The 5,956-nt window shown below is 46.3% G+C and overlaps 1 pseudogene; it reads left to right on the top strand.

Annotated features, from left to right (window-relative positions):
* The first annotated feature begins 3,982 nt into the window (after positions 1–3,982).
* LOC110333312 lies at positions 3,983–4,843 on the top strand (annotated as a pseudogene).
* The last annotated feature ends 1,113 nt before the right edge of the window (positions 4,844–5,956 follow it).

Here is a 5,956-nt window from a genome sequence, read left to right as displayed (position 1 = left end):
TGTCTCTGTCTCTCTGTGTGTGTGTGTGTGTGTGTGTGTGTGTGTGTGTGTGTGTGTGTAGGCCAAAAGTCAACCTCAGCTGTCGCTACTCCTGGCAGTCCTCCACATTGTTTTCTGTGGTAGGATCTCTCACTGGAACCCTACAATCACCGATTAGGCTAAGCTGGCTGCCCAGAGTGCCCCAGACATTTATATAGTGTCCAGTGATGGGGAGACAAGCATAAAAGGACCTGGGTTTTTAACATAACTGCTGGAGATCAAAGCTGGGTCCCCATCCTTGAAACTCCAAGCACTTTATCTACTGAGCTCGCTCCTCAGCCCTGTTGTTGTTGTTGTTGTTGTTGTTGTTGTTGTTTGCTTGATTAGTTGATTCATTGGCTTGGTTTGGCTTGACTTGGCTAGGTTTGGTTTCACAGATAGGATAGAAACCCAACCAAAGTCCGTCATTCTGAAGAAATCCAGCTCCCAAATCCATCAACACTCCATTCTGCCCAGCTGCTTCTCCATGAAAAGGAAAAGGAAGACCTCAAAAGAACAGTAAGAATATGAAATCTGGTAATTGCCCTTCTGTTCTGATTTAGACCTGAACAGTGGAGAGCTCTAGAGTGCACTGAACAGGTGACTTGTGTGACAGGAACATCCTAGGATAGTTCTGCCCACAGTGTCTAACTTTTAAATGAGAGTCTGCCCTGAACTGTAAACAAAGGACTGAGTGCAGAAACAGCCCCAAAATTTCTGAACAGCACAACCTTGGGCAAGTGAGTACTCTCTCAAAATGTCATGTTCCTCCTCTGCAATACGGGGGTTCAAATACTTACCTTGGAAGGTTTAGAAATGTCTTCCTCAAAGGGTTTTATGACAATGAAATTATACCTAACCTGACCTAATATGTGGTTCACAGCAACCATGTGGGTATCTGTGGTGCCATGATGATTCCCAGCCTCTTCCACCCTACTTGTCCATGAGCTGAGCCTGCTCCAATACCCATGATCCATGGTGGCAGAAGGGCTAATGGTCACCTCAATTCCAAGAATTGCCACTACATAGATGGATACTTGTTTATACCTAAGAAGGCCCAGCAAAAGGGAGGGGGTTCTTCCTCATCTATGGTATTTGTGCTACCCCAAAGGGGTCCCAAGACTCCATCTTGGCATGGTATGGGTTAAGGAGTGTGATCTACAGGAGATTCTATTTGATTCTTGTTTGTTGTGTTGATTTACCCTAGGTTGAAAGTGGATTGTGAAGGGAGATTTGATAATCTAATAATCTAGAATAATAAAATACCCTTAAATGGATAAGAGCAAGGAGTGACAGGTTGCCTTGGTAAAAGGACATCTGGGAGAAAGGTCACCATTTCTCAAGTCACAGGAAAGGAAGCAGGCCAGAAGACAGCGCCACCCTTCATCCTCTTCATGTCTTCACCCTGTAAATCACTTTCCAAGGGTGGATGGGTTAATCTTCATATGACCAACTTTAAAATATAATATAATTGAGTCGTCTATGCAAACAGAATGATTTGCACCAATGCCAACTTTGGTAATAGTTGGTCCAACACCTATGATAATTAATCTCATACCTGAATATCCTGACACAAGTAGCTAAGCCACATGACATAGGTTTTGTCAATGTACAGTGTGCCAACAAGAAATAAAGCCCCCTACTATTAAAGCAAGGTCCCTAAAAGAGCACGTTGTTTGTCTAATGATCTTAGAGACGATGTCTGGGTGTCCGCTGTTGCATTGCTCTTTATATTGACCACAGTGATGATCTGCATATTCTCATGTCATGTAAATATGTATTTCAAAAACTGCTTTAAATTTTTGCTCATTCTTTGACAATTTCATACACGATAAAAATCTTTAAATTAAAGGAAGGTAAAACAAGGGTTAACAGCTGCTTGTAGGCTCTGCAGAAAGAAAGAACTCTTTGAGCTAAGGCCTCATGCCTTCACTGTGGTGGGCAGCTCCTCGGATAGCAGAAGCACAGTGTGGTGCCCAGACGAACAAGTAGACAATGAAAGAAAGAGATCCTGTGATCTTTACATCCTTGGCTAGTCTTGAATTCCCCACAGCTGTTCCTGGACAAAGGAACATTCTGGAACTGGACTTGTCTCCCTTGGGATTGATCATCCTGTCCTTTATTCTGAGAGAGTGGCTGGTCTTTGGTGCCAATGATGAAAGCCAGTTCACAGGCCACAGTGGACATAAAGGCTTTTATGTTATCCTAGTGTTGGAGGAGGCTGGCGGGAGACACACTGGGTACTCCAGCAGCCCCATTCAGATCTTGGGTATGTCTTGGAGCTAGCTCCTCCCCGCTGACCTGAGAAAGCCCTCACATTCCACTTCAAGGAGATCACCTAGTTTCTATTCTGCAGGTTTTTCTGGGTTTCCACAGGGTGGTTGTCTGGACATAACAAATAATGGCAGTTGATCTTAACAAAAAAATGAATGGGAATAGGCAGGGCAAATACCCACCTGAAGGAATTCACAGTGGTTGCTTGTAGAGGGTCCAGGCTTCCTTCAGCCAAAGGTCCTGTCAGAAAATGCAGGGCTAGAGATATCCTGTGGTGGGAGAACTAAGTCAATGCAAATTTCAGCCACCACACAAGACTTTTTTCCCCTTCAGCATCTCTACTCATACTGTACATACTGTAATATTCTAACAATAATTCCTCATTAAAGAATGAAACTGATCTTACTTATAGAATCAAATTTGGGCGAATTGACATTTTTATGTTATCTGAAATAAATCGACCTCAGGCAGGGCATGTCATCATTATTCCAATACCAGTCCCAAGATTGTGACCTTCAAAAGTTCAATGGGAGATTAAACTCCAACCAGATTTCTTTCTCTATTTCCATCCACACACACTCTTATCAGATGTGAGGTATCAGCCTTCTACATGACGTATGTTTATCTGCAATGACTGCCATGATAAAGAGCCAGACTGCATGGCTTAAACAATGGAAATGCATGTCTCCTAGCTCCATCTTTGAACCACAGTTTCCAGAATGGCAGTGGTCTCTAGCACACAGTAGGTCCTCAGTAAATATAGACATGCTCACCAATACTCTTTCTTGCCCCAGATCCTTAAAGCAATGAGAGCTGCCAATCATCACAGTAAACAATTGAAGGAACTCAGCCCCACAACACTGGCCCTGGTTTTGGATGTGGCCGACTGGGTAACACTAGAGGAGCTTGCCACTGTGGGTCTCTCCTTACCACCTGCAGGGAACTAAGATTTGAGCAACCATTATCACATAAAACACTCAGCTCTACCTTGCTGGTAGTTTTAACTGTGTTTAAATATTTCATAGAGAACATTTTTCTTTGAAACACTCGTCTCCTTTCTTAACTGAAAGTGACCTGAATTAATGTGGAGCAGTCAGAGCAGCAAGAAGAAATGGATGCAGAGGGAGCTCCCATGCTCAGAAGGTTGAATTCTACTCAGGATCCTGCCTGTCTGCCTGTCCAGATGTGTCCAGCTGCCAAGACTAAAGTTGTTCAGGGCTCAGAACTCTCTAATGGGTGCCTACAGCATTGTTGTGCCTGAGGCAGAGTTGATGTATTAGGACCTTTTGTGGAAGGTAATAAGGTCATAGGGTACCACCCCTGTGAGTGGGCTCATGCTGCCTTGCAAGGGTAGGTCAAGTCCAAGAGGAGAGTGTGATTTTCCAAGAGAATAGGTTCTTATGACAGGACACACTTAGCACTCCCACCTGTCTTTCCTTCCTGCCAGAACCATATTCTGGAACCTTCAGACTGCCCGCCAAATACAGTCCTTGTCTTTACAATGCACTTGGCTTCAGATTGTTTTAGTAATGAAAAATGAGCTAAAGCACACACATACTCATCTTACTTCTTGAAGTGAATTAAATCAATGTTTAAGAATATTTACTTAGGCTTTTTCTGTGCTACCTGGGGACGGGTCCATACGGCATTGTTCTTGATTGCCATCGTAACTTAAAGGAAAACTTACACAATGTTGGGAGCCCTTGACATCCTGCAGATAAAGGAGGATATTCTTAAGTTCCTTGCTGCGGAAACCCACTTAGGTGGCACCAACCTTTACTTCCAGATGGAGCAGTACACCTACAAAAGGAAAAGTGATAGTATCTACATCATAAATCTGAAGAGGACCTGGGGGGAAGCTGTTACTCACAGCTCGAGCTATTGTTGCCATTGAGAACCCTGCTGACGTCAGCCAGTGAGCTGTGCTGAAGTTTGCTGCTGCCACGGGAGCCACTCCAATCGCTGGCCGCTTCACACCTGGAACCTTCACTAACCAGATCCAGGCAACCTTCAAGGAGTCACGGCTTCTAGTGGTGACCGATCCCAGGGCTGACCACCAGCCACTCACAGAGGCCTCTTATGCCAACCTGCCCTCCATTGCTCTGTGTAACACAGATTCTCCCCTGTGCTTTGTGGACATTGCCATCCCATGCAACAATAAGGGAGCTCACTCAGTGGTTCTGATGTGGTGGACGCTAGCCCAGAAAGTACTCTGCATGCAAGGTGCGGGAGACCTTGAGCACCCATGGGATGTTATGCCTGATCTTCACTTCCACAGAGACCCAGGGGAGATTGAGAAGGAGGAGCAGGCTGCTGCTGAGAAGGCTGTGACCAAGGAGGAACTCCAGGGTGAATGGACCACACCAGCTCTTGAGTTCACTGATGCTCAGTCTGAGGTAGCCGACTGGTCTGAGGGTTTGCAGGTACCCTCTGTGCCCATCCACCAGTTCCCACTGAAGGCAGGAGTGCGCAGCCAGCCACTGAGGACTGGTCAGAAGCTCCCACAGTGCAGGCCACTGAGTGGGTTGGAGTCACCACTGAGTGGTCCTGAGCTGCCCTGCAGATGCCTGAGCAAAGATTTTTTAAAAAGGTGGAAGGAAAATGAAGTTCCTAAAAGCTGAAAATAAATATTTACTTAGTGCTCAGCTTGGAAGGTAGCTCAAAGAGACAGCTAGCTAGACAGGCAGGCAGACAGGGAGACAGGCAGGCAGAAAGGAAGGCAGGCAGACAGGCAGGCAGATATACTATCTCGCCTTCCTCCTCCAAGTCTGAAGTGTATGTTCCCACTCTTGCACTTAGAGTTAAGCCACATGACTTGCTGTACCAAATTAAACATGGGTAGACATGCCGGGGTACTCATTCAAGCGTGCCCTCCAACATAGCACTTCTGCACATGCCCTCTGCCCCCCCTCCCAGCACTACCTTACTGGGAAATGCTGCTCCTCCGCTAAGCCCACACTGAATACTCTGAAGCCAGTCTGAGCCAGGTCACAAGCAAAGGTCAAGCTCAACCTCTCAGCTAGACCATAAGTAAACTGGGGCTACCCAGAAAGGTATCAGATGTCGAAGCAAAAACACCCTGCTTCCTCCCACCCCACTTGAGCAAACCTCACTCCTTTCTACTACTCTTCTCACATATATTACGGCCCATCTGCAGTTTTCTCTCCATCCCCTTCCCCCCGCCCCCAAATCTATCTTCCCCCTGCCTACCTGCTCTCCCAGATCCATCTCCCTGACTCAGCCTCCCAGGAACATCAACCAAGCACGGCATAACAAGCTACAGTAGGACCAGACACACACCTTCAGATCAAGGCCTGACTAGGCAACCCGGTAGGTGGAAAAGGATTCCACTAGTAGGCAAAGGAGTCAGGGACATCCGCTGCTCCCTCTGTTAGGAATCCCACAAAGAACAAGCAACGCAACCATAACATACATGCAGAGGACCTGAGTCAGACCCTTATAAGCTCCCGGATCTCTATGAGTCTCCATGAGTCTTTGTCAGTTCAATGGGCCGTGATCTCATGGTATTCCTTATCCCTGGTTCCTCTGATCCTTCCTCCCCCTCCTCTACACGACCCCCCAACTCTTCCTAATGTTTGGCTCTGGCCTTTACGTCTGCTCCCATCAGATGCTGGATGTCTTTCTGTTCTTTTTGATAACAATT

This window comes from Mus pahari, chromosome 15 (assembly GCF_900095145.1).
Source record: "Mus pahari chromosome 15, PAHARI_EIJ_v1.1, whole genome shotgun sequence".
NCBI lineage: Eukaryota > Metazoa > Chordata > Mammalia > Rodentia > Muridae > Mus > Mus pahari.
This window is presented reverse-complemented; position numbering and strand designations above follow the sequence as displayed.